General features: G+C 40.4%; 1 pseudogene; it reads right to left on the reverse strand.

Annotated features, from left to right (window-relative positions):
• Positions 1-511: 511 nt before the first annotated feature.
• The window catches only part of LOC122126342, a 178,827-nt pseudogene continuing 161,117 nt past the window's right edge, over positions 512-18,221 (reverse strand).

The raw sequence follows: 18,221 nt of genomic DNA on the forward strand, positions 1-18,221 counted from the left end.
TGAAGTGTGGGGTATACTCCCAGCCTCCTCCATGCCCTGCTGGACCACAGCCAAGGCCACCCTGGGCCTTCCACTAGGCTCCATCCTTGAAAAGCTGCCTAATGGAGGGAAGTCAGAAAGATCTGCATTTACAAGTTTCCCAAAATGTGCTAGAACTTTTTTGGTCAGTTTTATAGAACTTTCTTGGTCAGTTATATTCCACCTCAATGTCTCCAGTATTTTCCAAGCAGATCAAGTCACTTGCAGATAATGAAGAAGCTTTGTGGCCCAGGGGTCCATGCCTTGGAATCAGATAGTTCCAGGAGGGCCAGGGGTCTCATGTATGGTAGAGATGTCCTGTCCAGGTGACTGGAGTTTCTGACTTTCCTGTTCTCCATGAGGCCTGAGCAGGGCGGAGGGCAAAGAGGTGTCTTCTACAATAGCCACTGAAGTGAGGGAGGCAGAAGGTCAGCTGTTCCAATGGGCAGATGTGGAGAGGATTCTAGAAGGGGATCAAATCCGATGTTTTGGGCAGGAGTATCAGTTATTTTTACAGAAAGCAACAGAGAAATTAATTTTCTTTTCTGACTACTGAAAAGTGGAAAGATGCTCAAGTTTACCATTTAAAGGAATAATAGACATTTCAAAAATCTCTGTCTAAACTTTGGTTTTCTTAAAAAAACACACACACACACAAAACCAAGTCATCACAAAAAGAAATATAAGTTGAGGCTGTAGGCAGGTGCTGTTCTGTCCGTGGCAGTCTTTTGTGCAAAGTAAGGCGTATTGGAGCTCCAATTTAACTGATGCAGTGGGGTTTACTGCCTCTGCATGCCGAGGCAGTGCACGTCATCGGTGCCCTTGCTCTTGAAGCCTGAGAGGGGCTGACCATACTTGTCCACGCACCAGCAGAAGTCCCGCTTTCTGCCTTTGGAGTGGCTACACTGCTTCTTCTTATAAAATCCTTTCTTGTCCCAGTTGGGGATGTGCACACCCCTGGGACTCAGCACATTGAGGAACTTCAGGTGATTCAGGGTGTCTTCCATCTCTCTAAGGCAGGGACCATATTCTGTCTCCCGTTTGGACTCCGAGGAGAAGGTCTGGGTGTCCATGCTTTGGGACTCATAGTCAACTTTATAGCGCTGGTTGTCCTTCGCGTGACCTTTCTTGATGGTGTCCAGCTTTGCGTGAATGGAATGGAACTTGGAGTCAGGCACCCTATGTGTGCTGGGCAGGGCATGGCTCTCCACGCTCCCTGTGCCTCGGTCCTTCTCCGACTCACTAGTATTTCCTGAGGCGGAGGGCACCAGCAGCAGGTAAGCCTCAGCTGGCCAGGATGCTGGCATTGGGGGAGAACCTGCAGCCATCCAGTAGCGCCTGCAGTGGGCACGGCTTGCCCAGTGGCAGCTGGCAGCTGAGCCCCTAGCTGCAGCTGCAGCGTTCGGTGTAGACACCGCACGGCTGGCCCTAGGGCAGAGCACATGTCAGGCAGCAGGCATAGCCTGGCTCGGGCACCAGATTGGCACACCCCTGCACTGAGCCAGCGTGTTGGCATCACAGGGCTCTCAGCGTAAGATGGGATCCTCGTCACCGGCGGCCTGAGGAACAGAGCCAGGGCGGTGAGCAGAGCTGCCCAGAGTGCTGGGCGCCGCTCGATGCATGGCGCCTGTCGCAGGGGCCAACTGGAGTAAGCGGTTACTGGGTCTAGGCAGGCGGTGTGAGATTGTAGGATCTGGAGCGCAACTACTGGTGCTCGGCGTGCAGCTGCCCAGCTCGCACCTCAATACCTATAAGTTCTAATATCACCCTTTTTCTGTGTTATAGTAGTTTGGCTGATTTTAATATAGTTAATCTATTTTGAGTTGATGTTAGTGCAAGCAGAGATCCACTTCTAGTTTTCTGCCTGTGGATGTCCAGTTTTCCCAACACCAATAGTTGAAGAGGCTATGATGTGTGTGTATGTGTGTGTGTGTGTGTCTGTGTGTGTGTGTGTCTGTGTGTGTCTGTGTGTGTCTGTGTGTCTGTGTGTGTTGGTCGTGGGGCTTGAACTCTGGGCCTCGGAGCTACCCCTTTGCATTTCATCTCCAGGCTAGTACTTGAACCACAGTTCCACTTCCCATTTTCTTCAGGTTTATTGGAGCTAAGAGTCTCATGGACTTCCCTGGCCCTGCTGGCTTTCAACAACCATCCTCAGATCTCAGCCTTCTGAGTAGCTAGATTAAAGGCATGAGCCACAGGCACCCAGCAAGGCTATGTTTTTTCCACATTACATCTTTCGCTCTTTTGTCGAATATCAGATGATTGTAAGTATGTAGTTTTATTTCTGGGTCTTTTCATCTTTTCTAATACGTTTTTTATTGTAAAAATAATGTACAAAGAATTACAGTTACATAAAGTAGGTAATGAGTTCATTTCCTCTCAAGCATTGTTACTTCCTCCTTTGTTTTTCCCCTACCATCCCTACCCTTCCACCTCCACAACTACTCCTTTCCATCCCACCTCCCCACTCCCTGCATAAAAATTGTAAAGTACGTTTTTGAACATAGTGTCTTGATCTCATTGTTAAAATGGGTCAAACTGTATCCCTAGTTAAGCATTTGTTTTTTCCCTTCTCCCCGCAAAGCTAGAGAAATGTATATACAAGATACAGGGCATCGACATCAAAAAAAAAAAAAAAAAAACACATAACATAGGTTACAAGATTGGGTCGAAGAATGATAATTGTTGACTTAATTTGATAAGTATTCTATAGCTTTTAATGGTAAGCCTTATTAACTCAAAGGGGGAGCAAAATCATTCAGAATAGTGGAATGTGGCTATCACTCATTTGATGTGTGTGGATAGATCATGATTAATCAAAATATATCTATTAATTCCCAGTGGTAGATTGCTATGCTAACTGGGAGGAGACTTTGTTAATGCCAGGCATTTGAATACTGGTAATGAAGCAGAATATGAGGGGAGAGCATTTGCTAAGGATGTAACTTCCTAGGCTCATACTAAATACATTGAAGTAGAATGCTAAGTGCTGATCGACTGAGCACCAAATTTTATTTGTTGACTTCTTTGTTTTGTGAAGTCAAGGGATTTGAACCTAGAGCCTGGGTGCTGTCCCTTAATTTTTTATCAAGGCTAGTGCTCTACCAGTTTAACACAGCTTCATGTCCATAATTTTGGTGTTTAATTGGAGATCAGTCTTTCCAAATTTCCTCTTTGGGCTTGCTTCAAATCTGATCCTCAGGTATCAGCCTCCCGAGTAGCTAGCATTCCAGTTGTGAGCCACCAGAGCCTGGCTAGAATCACATTTTAAAAGTATATAGGTGAATCAGATGTGTCTAGGTACTATTTGAGCACTTTGGTTCCAGTGGGTCATGTCAGATTTAGAATAACATCAGAATTTTTCTCCTTGTAACTCGCAGCATCCAATGTCTATATAATTTATTCTGATCTTCATGTCTGATCTTTTTTTCTTCGTTGTACCTTTTTTTTCTTACTTCACAAGCAAGCACGTCAGTGATGTTTTCTTTTTCTGAAGCAAGTTACGTCCTTTCCCATCACTGAGGGATGTAGTTGCTGCTCTTACTGCCTGGAGTCCCTGCTTCTAGTTAATTGCATGGATGATGGCTCTCAGGTTAACTATCTCCTCCTCAGGGATATCTCCTCACATACCCGCTGTGAAATTGTTGCCACAAAACTACCAATGTCATGTCTCTGATTTACAAAAATTATCATTATGATTTCTGGTTTTCTTTTCAGCATGAAATTGATGAGGAGAGAGCCACATTCACTTGTTTCTCCAACACCTATAATAGTGCCTGGTCCTTAGTGCTCAGGAACCTTGCATGGGGATCAGCCTTCTCCAGCTCAATTTATCCTAGATTCTGGTCAGGACAGCTCTTGAAGCTGATATCTGGTGGCTAGCAGTCATTCCCTCTCATTCTTTGTGCCTTTCTGTGTTGCTGAGTCCACTTCAGAGAAAGATCATTGCCTGACACCTATTTGCTGTTATGTAAAGATGGCTATGACACCATACAAGTTATGGGCATTGTTTTGTGAAGCTGTGTGCGGAGACGCATCCCCACACAAGTTCTCAAAGGCAAGTGTCTCCCATGCCCAGGAGTGCATTCCACAACTCAGCATCCAAACTATCACCTACTCCCTAATGCACTCAGTGTATATTCCCATTTCCATTAAAAAAAGAAAAATCAAGATATGCCTTTCATGATTTGTCATTGAATTACTGAAACAAAGTATATAATTTGGGGGCTGGAAAAGTGGCTCAGTGGTAGAGTGCTTGCCTTGCATGCATGAGGCTCTGGGTTCGATTCCTCAGAACCACATAAGCAAAAAGAAAATAAGCTGGAAGTGGCCCTGTAGCTCAAGTGGTAGAGCACTAGCCTTGAGCTGAAGAGTTGAGGGATAGCACTCAGGCCCAGAGTTCAAGCTGACAACTGGGCACCCCCCAAAAGTATATAATTTTATGTATTTGTAAGTCTTTGTCCATCTCTCTTGAGCCCTTGACATATTTCTATGTGTTTGCAGCTTGGGAAGGGAAATAAGGTTTAATTCAGGATAGTCAAAAACATTTTGGGAGGGAATGCCAACTTTCCATCTGATGTTCTACAGATGTCCATCTTGGCACAGGAACTGAGTAGACTGTCATAGCATAAGAGTGTCATAGCACACAGAGTGTGATCCAACTGCATACGTGTCGCTTGACTACAATCGAGGGACCAGGTCTCCTCTGAAAATCTAATGGCATGGGAGTAAGAGAAACTAAAACTCAGAACTCAGCTTCCCACATCACTAGGATTACAGGCCTGAGTCTCATATACTAACTCATAACCGCCTTTTTATACATCGTGTAGCCTGTTTCATTATATTCACCTCATAGACAGATATACAAATATATGCTTATATTTATTCATCTATTTATAATCAGTGTTATATCTAGAAACACAAAAATATGTATTCATATAATTATAATCAAAGTTATATTACCGCTTTCCCCAATAATGTTTTACACTAATATTATGTGAAAAAAATACTTAAGATTGAAAAAGTTAAAAGCCCTTGTAGTATGAAAAATCATATTCGATCTTATATATCATATAATATACTACATAAAATGTAATGAATATAACATGTATTTCCATATAACTGATTTAATTGCTTCCTGATTTTGTTTGTCCATCTATGTAAACCTTCTTTCTTCTATTGATGATGGCTTATACTTTCCAGTGTTGATATTTCTTATGTATTTTGTCAAATATATTCAGCCCTAAGTAGAATTTTTATGTTAATGGAGCCAATTTTTTCTTCAATATTTCCCAAAGCACAATGAATATGTATACAGACTTGAGCTCACTGTTGGAAGAAAGTCCCACATACCAGTATGAGTATTGTAGCATATGTCCCAATTGACAGAACAGCTTTCTAGGTCATCTGATCTGGTATGTCCTAGATCTGTTGTAGCCACCTTATCACCACATGTAGGCATGGCCTGGCTTCCTTGCAACTCCCTGTGCATTTAACCATTCCCTTTATATCCAGTAGGCTCTCTTGTTCATCCCCCTGTCACTCTGTTTTCCCACACACAAAACACATGTGCATGGTGCTTTACATTGTAGGTTGAAAAAAAAAAAACACATTTAAGGCTCATGAATTGTATAACATAACATAAACATTGACATTTTAATAACGTTAGAAAAATAACTAGAATGATCATTTTACAACAATCAGGACCAAAAAGAAATATAAAGATTTTCTAAATAAGGGGGGAAGCAATCTCTAAATCTGGATTGTCTTCTAAGTTGCCTTCACACACAAATTCTGCCTCAGAGTCCTCAAAATGATCTACTTCCTCATTAAAGGCAGTATTTTCTTCCTGAGTCTAGGGAGGGACAGATCTTATTTCTCAACTGGAAATTGGATCCCCAGCAGAAGGACAGATTGGTCTGGATATTCTGTCAGAACAGATTCCCTTTCCTCAACTGAATCTAGACTTTGGACCTAACTTATTGGTTTTCCTGAACATAGACTGGGGTCATTTTCCATTAGCACATATTTACCCTGCACTCCAAGACCAAAACATTTTTTACTGGTTTGGATGTGATCTAGGTGAATTGTGAACGTCAATGGAAGACATTCTGGATCATCTTCTTCCTTGGTGGTATGTGCAGGTACACCTACATAACATGTGGAGTTCAGAACCAGTGGGATGTCCACAGGACTCAAAACCTAGTTGGGTCTTTCTACACATTGAAAAAAGCCTCTATGTTCACATGCTTTCTGGAGTCCAGTGTTGGCTTCCAATCTCCATCAGTCACCATAGGCGACATCACTGATGGGTTCTTTATCTGGAGTTCAGCAGGAAGTTCTCTACAGTGACACAAACATAAGAATGGAAACAGGTACAGGAGTCTTAGAGTACACTCTAGAAGTTAAAGTGTGACTAAACTTCTATGAGGATTTAGTAGGAGAAGCTGTAGAACTTGAGTTTGGACTGAACACTGATGAGAAGGTAGGGTGTTTCTAATGAGTGGTTATGTCCAAGTTCTTTTAAAAAGGGAACAGACATTACCCGGCATAGAACATCCATAAAGACATTTTGCCAAGCTGGGTAGTACAAAGGGCTTTTGGCCAAGCAGGCCCATCCCTTGAGACCTAGGATCTATCCCTACTCACAAGCTCTAAGGCAACTAAACAAGGATTATTTACTCTTTTTCTTGGTCTCACAGGCCATGCGTTGCTCCAGCTGGTCCAGAAGAATATGTAAGCAGAACAGCAAGTCTGAAGAGGGCATGTTGAGCTTGTCATACTGTGTAAGTTTTTTCAGGATGTCAAGTTTCTTGTGCTCATAAAAATCATCAGGGTAGATGTCCATCCAAATAGTTAAGATGGAACAATCGATGCTGTGGGCATATTGGTGACAAGGAAAATGAGAGTCTGCTATCTCCATCCTGAGCCTTCTACTATAGACCTTTTCTGGCAGGACTAGAATGTTGGGAAGTGGGAAGAGACTCCTGGGAGCAGAATGCTCCTCACAACCCACTTCTAGAAATTTCTAATACAATACTCCAAAATTCTCCCTGTGATGGGCAGAGAAAGTTGTTTCCCCACTGTATCTGACTTGCTACACACAACCCTCCCTGTCATCAATGGATTGTGATCCATGCTGGGCTGGTCATAAACAGAAAACCCTGTCATAAAAATGGCTAAAGCAGCACTGAGCGCAGGTGGCTCATGCTTTTAATCTTAGCTATTCAGGAGGCTGAGATTTGAAGATCCCAGTTCAAAGCAAATCTAGGCAGGAAAGTGTGTGAGACTCCTATCTCAATAATCCACAAGAAAACTAGAAGCGGCACTGTGGCTGAAACAGTAGAGCACTTGCCTTGAGCTGAAGAGTGCAGGGACAGTGTCCAGGTGCAGAGTTCAAACCACATGACCAACAAAAACAAAAGTGACTAAAGTGAAAAGAGCAGGTGTATGGCTCACTTTGTAGAGCACCTACCTAAAATGAATGAAGCCCTGAGTTTAATTGCTAGGATTGAAAGGAGGAAAGGATATGAAGGAATGGAAAGAAGAAAAGAAGGAAAGGAGGAATTTTGATATAACCAAATACTGGAAAGATGTGAAGTATTAAATAAAGGTATCACAGCTATTTTATATGAAAAGATACTGATTGTTTACTAAAAGGCAAATTATAGAATGTGGAATTCAGGCTAAAATACATGTACAATTTTGTTTTTCTGTAAAGTGATACATGCCTCTTTAGTTTAAAAGTAGTAAATGAGGTTAAAAAATGGAAGAGTTGTTAGAAATGAATCATTTCTTATCACTTTTTCTGCTACATTCATCACCTACAAAATTGAAACAATGTTCATCATTTTAATTATTAATTTATTAATTTAATCTTTCATCTTTAGTGTATAGTCTATTGTGCACATCGTTTGTTTAAACTCTTTTTTTGTTTGTTTTTTGTCCATCATGAGTCCTGAACTCTGGGCCTGGGCATTGTCCATTAGCTCTTCACCTCAAAGATGTCACTCTACCACTTGAACCACAGTCCACTTCTGGCTTTTCTGCTTATGTGGTACTTAGAAATCGAACCCAAAGGCTCATACATGCAAGGCAAGCACTCTACCACTTAGCCACATTCCCAGCCCTGAAATCTTTATTTTTTTCTTCAGACATGGGGCTTGAATACAGGGCATGGGTGCTGTCCCAGAGCTTCTTGGCTCAAGGTTAGTACTCTACCATACAAGTTTAAACCATAGTGCCATTCTTGTTTTTTAGTGGTTAATTGGAAATAGCAGTCTCATGGGAACATTTCTGCCCAGGGCTGGCTTTGAACCACCATCCTCATTTCTCAGCCTCCTGAGAAGATAGGATTACAGGCGTGAGCCACCTGTACACTTGTGCTCATTTTTTTTTTCCTTTTAACTGTTACATAAGTTTAGTTCCCCCACTGATATACGTGCAAACTGAGATGCAAATTGGTTTAAATTACAAATTGGCTGAAATTACAAATGATGGCAAATTGTTTTTAACGTTTTTTTAATATGAGAAGCTTGAACTTAGGGCCTGGTTGAAATCGCTGTTCTCTTGTGCTCAAGGCTATCACTCTACTAGTTTGGCCCACAGTGCTCCTTTTAGTCTCTTGGTAACCAGTTAATGAGATAATAGTCTCACAGACCTTCTTACCCAGACTGTTATTAATCCTCGATTATCAGATCTCAGCCACCTGAGTTGTTATGATTATAGGCATGAGACACTGGCACCAGTTTTTTAAAAAGCAACAACAGATTACTTTAGGGGAGGATGGAGGAGGAGAAGCTAGAGGCTAAAGAAGCTCTCACATAGAAAATAGTTGTAGTGTTCCAGTGAAGAGTCCTAGCCAGAGAATTACGAAGTGTGCCATCACAGTACAGAGAGTTTGGCCAGAGAGGGAAAATCCAGTCAAGGAAACATATCTGAGCACTTGCCATTAGCTGCAGCTGCGGTGGTGGTGGCAACTGCAGCAGCCGAGGCGCCAAAAGAACAACACAGAGTCTGGGACAATGGTGCCAGACACAGCAGGTGACGGGATTCTACTTCAAACCAGAAAGAACTGACAAGTAGCAGATATCTTCATCCTGCAGATCACAGACCAGAGACAACCCAGGAACCAAGACTCCAGCGTGAGTAGAATCCTGACATACTCACTCTTTCTCAGGGAACAGAGGAGGGAAGGCCACCCTTCCCGCCCTCACCCCTGGAGATCTCCATATTTGATATTGAAAAGGCCCAGCTGAGCAGCTAGTTCCAACTCAGGCCTTGCCTTGGGAAAAAAAACAAAAGAGTCATTTATGAGGTCACAGGCACCTGACTTGAACTGCCAGGCTCAGCTCCTCCTTAGGAAAAGTCACCCAGCCCAGGCAGACAAAGCTCTGCCCCGAGAGGAGTGACTTTCTTCACTGGGTAAACAGAGCCAGAGGCTGCCCCTCCCTACAGCAGCCTAAACAATCAAGTGAAATTCAGTGAACATAAACCCTGAGAATGGCTCCAGGCTGGGCTCCCTGAGTGTCTCAGAAGCTACCCCTCAGGGAAAAGCTACAATTTGCTGAAAGGCCTCAACTCTACCCAGAACCTAGCCTCATCACAGCATCTTCAAATTAGAGGAAACAGCCATCTCCCTCTTTTGTGAAACTCAAAGCAGATCTCCCTCTCATTGAACTATCCTGGGAGGAGGATCACAAAATCCTGAGCATATTTCTGCCTGCTAAAACAAATTGACTTAAGAAACCAATCATGCCACAGGGAAACCAAACACCACAAGCAGACTAGAGACTCCACCAAGAGACTGGTTACAGACACAGGGAGATACAGGATCTTCCCATCTACTTCTCCCCTCCCCCCCCAAAAAAAGAACTCTTTTTTGTACCTTTTCTAATTTTTAGTTTAAAAAAATTGTTTTCTATTAATCTTTTTTTCTTCTCTCCTAATTTTTATTTAAGGTGTATGTGTGTGTGAGTGTGCTTTGTTTAAATCTCTAATGACCTTTTGGTCCTTTTTTCTTTTTTTTTCATTCTTTTCATTTTTTCTTCTGTTTCCTTGTTTTTTGTGTGACTTATTTGCTATTCTGCTCATCCTCAGATATATGCCCGTCGTCAAATATTAGACCTTACCCCCATTGTATACACACTTAATCAAGAATTTTATTACTCAATTCAAAACTTCTTAGCCTTAAATAATGTAATAGCAGTATTATCTCTTTAGGCTATATAATTTTTGAGAATTTTTAGTTTTTAGTTTTTCATGTCTCCTTTCTATCCTTCCCCTCCTCTCATCGTATCTTTTTCTTCTCTCAATACCACCTTAAACTTAGATAATTTTAAAGATTCATTTCATAAATTTAATATTTGTTTTTCCCATTTTTTTCTTGTCTGTTTTTTTCTCTCTCCTACTATTCTGTCCAATCCATTTCCCTCTTTGAGATTAGAACTCGGTTAAATTCACTCTCCTTTTACCTCTCCACATTCTTCTAATCCTATTTTTCCTCATATTTGTCCCTAAATATAATAATTTCTGGTTTGCCAAATTCATCCATGCTATTGTTAGCCCATTAATCCATAGTTGTTTGATGTTGAATAGATTGTATCTGTTGAACTAGATTATATCTGAGTCCTTTTGCCTGTGCAACTACAGGACTTTGGTTGATGCATGCCTTTGAAAAAATATTCTACCAGAAAATTGGTGTTACTTTCATATCAAATGGACAGAACAAGCCAGAGAAATACAAGAAAAATCCAAGTCCTGGTATCTCAACTCCCACTCATGATAACCAGTATTCCAGAGGAGAGTTCTCCAATAGCTCAATAAATATTACTGGGAAACATGGTGAATGAACAGATAGAAAACCTGCAAAGGACTCAGTGTGATCATGATAGGGAGAGAGCAGAAGCAAACCAAAGATCAATACAATAATCTCATGAGCATGAGGAAGCTACTCAAAGGTTGATACAGAAATGTGTGAACAGGTTGAGAACACTCAAAGAGAAATAAAGGAATTGTGTGAACAGGCTGAGAACTGTCAGAGAAATACAGAAATTGCATGAGCAGGCTGAAAAGAGACAAAGAGAATGTCAGGAATTGTGTGAACAGGCTGAGAACAGTCAAAGAGAACTACAGGAATTGCATGAACATGAGGAAGCTAAATAAAGAGTAATACAGGAATTGCAAGGGAGGGACGAGAATAAACAAAGATCAATAGAGGCATTCATGGAATCCATAAACAGACAGCTGAAAGAATTCAGGGAGACCACAAAGGGAATACTGATTGGAACCCGAGAGAAGGAATGGGAGTATAAGGAAACCATAACCAAACAACTAAGTGATTTGAGAATAAGAACTGAACACCAAATTAAGGAAGTAAAGAAGTCCATACAAGATCTGAAACAAAGCTCCCAAAAAGAATTTGAAGTCATCAAAACTAAACAATTAGAAGGAAAATGAATGAAAAACAAAGAATAAAGCCTTGACAGTAGGTTAGACCATGCAGAAGATCGAATTTCGGTGAATGATGACAGCCTAGATATTATAGAGAAAGAATGTACAACTATCCAAGACAAATCCAGAAATATGATAGATATATTCAGCAATTGGAAGACACCATCAGAAAGCCTAATCTGAGAATAATTGGTGTAGAGGAGCACCTAGAGAGAGAAGATAATGGTCTAGGAAATTTGTTTAACAGGATCCTAGCAGAGAAATTCCCAAACATGCAAAAGGATAGGCCTATTCAGATACAAGAAACTTTTAGAACCCCAAATAGACCAGACAAGAGCAGGACATCCCACCATCACATTATAATATGCACAAGATCAATTCAGACCAAGGAAAAGATCCTTAAAGCTGTCAAGGAAAAAAGATCAATCATCTATGAAGGGGAAACAATTAGAATAACTTCATTTTTTTCAGCAGAGAAAATTAAAGCAAGAAGAGCCTGGGATGATGCATGCGATGACCTAAAGACGAAGGATGAACCACGAATAGTGTAAACAGCTAAATTCTCCTTCATAACCAAAGGTGAAATAAAAACCTTCCATAGCAAAGAAAAACTGAAAAAAAAATATCTCCACCAAACTGGTCCTACAAAAGATACTTAAAGATGTCCTACACAGACAGAACTGACAATACCACAATAAAGGCAAAGAAACGGCATCCAAACTGAGAATCCAAAAACCATAGGAAGAACCAAGTTGCCACAGCACCCAAGAAGGTGGATAAAATGGCAGAAACTACCAAAGACTTCTCAGTCCTTTCTCTCAACATTAACGGACTTAACTCTCCAATTAAGCGACATACACTGTCTAGATGGATTAAAAAGCAACATCCTTTTATCTCCTGCCTTCAGGAATCACACCTTGCTCATAAAAACAAACACACTTTGAACGTGAAAGTCTGGAACAAAATCTACCAAGCAAATGGCCCCCATAAACAGACAGGAATTGCAGTCGTAATATCAGATAAAATAGACTTCAAATTAAAATTAGTGAGAAGAGATAAAGAAGGTCACTACATACGAATTAAGGGATCATTCTTTCAGGAGGATATTACAATAATAAATACTATTCGCCAAACAATGGATCACCGAAATTTATCCAACAAATACTACTTTCCCCAAAATCTCAAATTGATCCAAAGATAAGAATTGTTGGGGGCTTTAACAGACCACTATCCACACTAGATAGATCAACTCGAAAAAACTCAATAAAGAAAATGCAGATCTAAAGAACTGCCTAGATCAGCTACATTTAACAGACAACTACTGAATATTTCACCCAGCAGCATCAGAATACACTTTTTTCTCATCACTACATGGAACATTTTCCAAAATAGACCACTTATTTTATTGTGAAAATACTGTACAGAGGGGTTGCAATTACATGGGCAAGACAATGAGTACATTTCTCATAAAGCATTGTAGCCTCCTCCTTTGTTTCCCCTTCCCATCCCATTCTCCCCCCGTCCCACCACCCAACCCTCAATCCCCCACCAAAGTTGTAAAGTTCGTTTTTGACATAATGACTTGTACATCTCGTTGCAATGGGTCCACCTGTATGCCTATTTAAATGATTTGTTTTTTCCCTTCCCCTCCACAAATGATAACAACATCAAATACAGTGAAAACAGGGGTTCTAAAGTTGTGCAGGCACATACAAAGCAACAAAGATATGATCTTATAATTGTTTTAGAAACAATTGCATGAAAGAAAAAAAAACATTTGAATAAATATCTTAGGGTTCATTTCCCTAAAATCGACTTATCTGACCTTTTCGGCTTGATTCAGACTGATACTAGTTATTACAAATAGGGGAAGCTATGGGACCTATGTTTCTTTGGGCCTGTCTTACTTCACTTAATACAATTTTTCCCAAATCTTTCCATTTCCTAACAAATGGGGCAATGTCATTTTTTCTGATGGAGGCATAGAATTCCATTGTGTATATATACCACATTTTCTTGATCCATTCATCTACTGAGGGGCATCTGGGTGGGTTCCAGATCTTAGCTATGGTAAATAAGTGCAATAAACATAGTTGTGCTGGTAACTTTCTTATAGTTTTGCTTGTGAACATTTGGTTAAATGCCCCAAAGTGGGATTGCTGGATCATAGGGGAGCCCTATGTGGAGTCTTTTGAGGAAACTCCATACTACTTTCCAAAGTGGTTGTAAAAGTTTATACTCCCATCAACAATGTATTAAGGTTCCCTTCTGTCCACATGCCCTCCAGCATCTGTTGTTATTATAGTTCTTGATTCTAGCCATTCTGACTGGGGTGAAGTGGTATCTAAATGCTGTTTTGATTTGCATTTCTTTTATTGCTAGGGAGGTTGAGCATTTCTTCATGTGTCTATTGGCCATCCTTCTTTCCTCTTCAAAGAAGTTTCTCTTTAAGTCTTTAGCCCACTTATTTATTGGGCAGTTTTTTTGAAGGTTTGCTGTTGGGGGGTTTAATTTTTTGAGTTACAGGTATATTTTAGATATGAAACCCTTGTCTGTTGTATGGCTAGTGAAGACCATCTCCCAATCTGTGGGCTTTCTATTGATCTTGCTAGCTATGTCCTTTGCCATGCAGAAGCTATGCAATTTCATGCAATCCCATTTGTTCAACCCTTCTTAGATTTGTTGTGCTTCTGGGTCTCTATTAAGAAAATTTCAGCCTGTGTCTTTGGATCTATGTGGGATTTGAGCGAAAGTAGTGTTTCTTGGATAAATTTGGGAGCTCCATTTTTTGGCGAGTAGATATTTAGAATTGTAATATCCTCCTGAAGGAGAGATCTCTTAATGAGTATGTGGAGACCTTCTTAATCTTTTCTCTCTTATTTTAATTTGAAGTCTATTTTATCTGGTATTAGGATTGCAACTCCTGCCTGGTTATGGGGGCCATTTGCTTGGTAGATTTTGTTTCAACCTTTCACATTGAAAATGTGTGTTTTTACAGGCAAGATGTGACTCCTGAAAGAAGCAGATAGAAGGATGATGCTTTTTAATCCAAGTAGACAGTCTATGTCGTTTAATTGAAGAGTTAAGTCCGTTAATGTTGAGAGATACGACTGAGGTATTTGGGAGCTGCTGCCATTTTATCCACCTTCTTGTGGCTGCGGCAACTTGGTTCTTCCTATGGCTCTTGGATTCTCAGTTTGGGTACTGTTGCTTGGCCTTTTTTTGTGATCTAGTTGGATATGAAGGAGAGTTTATCTGGGTACAGTATTCTTGGTTGATATTTGTTTGTCTTTAGGGAATGGCATACATCATTCTAGGCTCTTCTGGCATTAATTGTTTCTTCTGAGGAATCTGAGGTGACTCTAATTGGTTTCCCTTTACCGGTGATTGAGCTTTTCTCCTTGACAGCTTTAAGGAACTTTTCTTTGGTCTGAATTGAACGTGTGTAGTTTATAATGTGATGGTGGTATGCCCTATCCTGGTCTCATCTATTTGGTGATCTAAAAGCTTCTTGTGTCTGAATAGACCTATCTTTTTGCATGTTTGGAAAGTTCTCTGCTAGAATCCTGTTAAACAAATTTCCTAGACCATTAACTTCTATCTCTACACCCATTAGCCTCAGATTAGGCCTTCTGATGGTGTCTTCCAATTGTTGAATAGCTTTATTATATTTCTTGGATTTGTCTTGGATGGTTGTATGTTCTTTGTCTATAATAACTAGGCTGACTTCAATCCCTGAAATTCGATCTTCTGGATGGTCTAACCTACTATCAAGTCTTTCTACTTTGTTTTTTATTTCTTTTCCTTCTAGTTGGTCGCCTTTGATGGCTTCAGATTCCTTGTTGGAGTTTTGTTTTAGATCTTGTATGGACTTCTTTACTTCCTTAATTTGGTGTCAGTATTTATTCACAAATCACTTAGTTGATTAGTTATGGTTTCCTAGGACTCCCATTCCTTCTGTTGGGTTACGTTCAGCATTTCTTTTTGTGGTCTCCCTGATTTGTTTGAGCTCTCTGTTTATGGATTCCTTGAATGCCTTTAGTGATCTTTCTGTATTCTCATCCCCCCACTCTCAATTCCTCTATTACTCTTTGATTAGCTTATTCATATTCACGCAGTTCCTGTAGTTCTCTTTGAGTGTTTTCAGCCTGCTCACGCCATTCATGACTTTCTCTTTGACTGATCCCAGCCTGCTCATGCAATTCCTTTATTTCTCTTTAAGTGTTCTCAAGCTACTCTCGCAATTCCTGTATCAAACTTTGAGTAGCTTCCTCACACTCATGATATTCTTTGTTTTGCCTCCTCTCTCTCCCTATCACGCTCATACAGAGTCCTTCACAGGTTTTCAATCTTTTCATTTACTATGTTTACCAGTAGTATTTGTAGATATTTTTGGGAACACTTCTATGGATTATTCGTTATCTTTTTTGTCCCCTGATTATTATGAGTGGGAGTTGAGATAACTGAACTTGCCATTTTTCTTGTGTTTTCCAGATTGCTCTACCCATTTGGGATGAAAATAAACCAGCTTTGTGCTAGCACACTTTTAAGGCAAGCATCAACCAAAGTCAGTAGTTGCACAGTCAAAAGTCTACAGATACAATATAATTCAATAGATATATCTATTCAACTTCAAACAACTAAGTATAATTGAGCTACGAACTGCAAAGAATAAGTTGGCAAACAGAAATTATTAGGTTTAGGGAGAGATGTGGTAAAAAATAGGCATAGAGTGATGTGGAAAGGCAGTGGGAGAGTTAACACAACAAATCCTAAACTCAAAACGGGAAATAGCTTGGATAGAATGATAGTAGAGAGAGAAAAAAAGAAGAAAGAGAAAGAAAAAAGACAAGAAAAAACAGGAAAACAAACATTAAAAATTAAGAAATGCAACACTTAAAAATTATGCAAATTGAAGACATAATATTCAGAGAAGAATGTGGATAGAATAAGAGAACAGGAGGGATGGAAAGGAGATGTGGAAAACTTAAAAATAAAAATGCTAAAAATATTATATAGTTATTAAGAGGTAGTACTGCTATTAAGGAAGTTAAGTCTAAGCATCTTTAAACTGAGTAATAAATTTCTGGATTAAGTGTGTGCACAATGTGGCTAAAGTCAAATAATCAACTACGGGTATATATGAGGATGAGAACAGCAATTAAGTCATGCAAAGCATGAAAGAGAAGAAAACGTGAAAAGAACAAGAAGGAAAAAGAAAAGGATCAAATGGTCACTAGAGCTAAATAAAAAAAAATTATTTTAAAAGATAAAAAGAGAGAGTTCTGGGAAGATGGCAGAGGAGAATCTGGAGGTAAAACAATCATTCACATAGAAAGCAGTTTTAAAGTTCCAGTGAACAGTCCTCAGCCAGAGAATCACACCAAGTGTGTCATCACAGGACAGAGAGTTAGGACAGAGAGGGAAAATCCAGACAAGGAGACAGATCTGAGATCTTGCCAGCTGCTGCCGCCGCTGCAGTAGCAGCGGTGGTGGCGGTGGCCGAACTCGCCATACCTGAATCACAGAGAGTCTGGGACGAAGGATCCAGACACAGTGGGCAAGCGGATTCTACTCAACACCAGCAAGAACCAACAAGGAGTGGAATTCTTCCCCCTGCAGTTCGCAGACCAGAGACAACCCAGGAAGCAAGACTTGGCATGAGTAGAAGTCTGATGTCCTCACTCCTTCTCAGGGTGCAGAGGAGGGAAGGCCACCCTTCCCCCCCAGTACTGGAGATCTCCATCTTGGATAGCGACAAAGCTCAGCGGAGCTGCTAGCTCCAACTCAGGCCTTGGAAGAAAACTAGAGTCATTTAGCAGGTCACAAGAACCTAAGCTGAACTGCCAGACTCAGCTCCACCCAGGGAAAAGTCAGAATGCTTGGGAGCCAGCCCTAGGAGTGGCTTTCTTCGCTGGGTAATCAGAGCCAGAGATTGCTCCTCCCTTTAGCAGCCCTGACAATTGAAATTCAGTAAACATAAACCCTTAGAATGGCTCCAGGCTGGGCTCTGTGAGTTTCTCACAAATTAGCCCCCCGGAAAAGCTACTGATTGCTGAAAGGCCTCAACTCTACCCAGAACCTAGCCTCATCACAGCTTCTCCAAATTTGAGGAAAAAGCCATCTCCCTCTTTTGTGATACTCAAAGCAGATCTCCCTCCCATTGAACTAAACTGGAAGGAAGATCGCAAAATCCTGGGTAAAGCAGAGCATTTCTCTGCCTGTTCAAACAAACTGACTTAAGAAACCAACCAAGCCACAGAACCACAAGCAGACCAGAGACTCCAACAAGAGGCTGGTTACGGACACAAGGGATATGCAGGATTTTTCCCAACCCTCCCAGAAAAACGAAAGAACTATTTTTTCTCTTCTTCATTTTTTTTGTACCTTTTATAAAAAACTTTTTTTCTTTTCTAAAAATTTTTAATTTTTAAATTTTTTGAAAAAAATTGTTTTCTAGTAACTTTTTTTCCTCTTATAATTTTTATTATAGGAGTACATGTGTGTGTGCGTTTTTCTTTCTTTTTTTTCTTTGTTTTTTTTAAAAAAAATTCTTTTTGTTTACCTCTACTGAACTTCTGATCTTTTTTTTCTTTCTCTCTTACCCTTTTCACCTTTTCTTCTCTTTCATTCTTCTTTATGTGACTTAATTGTTGTTCTGCACATCCTCAGATAAACCCGTAGTTGACTATTAGATCCTATCCCCAATTGTGAACACACTTAATCCACAAATTTATTACTCAATTCAAAAC

Source organism: Dipodomys spectabilis, unplaced genomic scaffold, assembly GCF_019054845.1.
Source record: "Dipodomys spectabilis isolate Male_0828 unplaced genomic scaffold, ASM1905484v1 ptg000275l, whole genome shotgun sequence".
Classification (NCBI taxonomy): Eukaryota; Metazoa; Chordata; class Mammalia; order Rodentia; family Heteromyidae; genus Dipodomys; species Dipodomys spectabilis.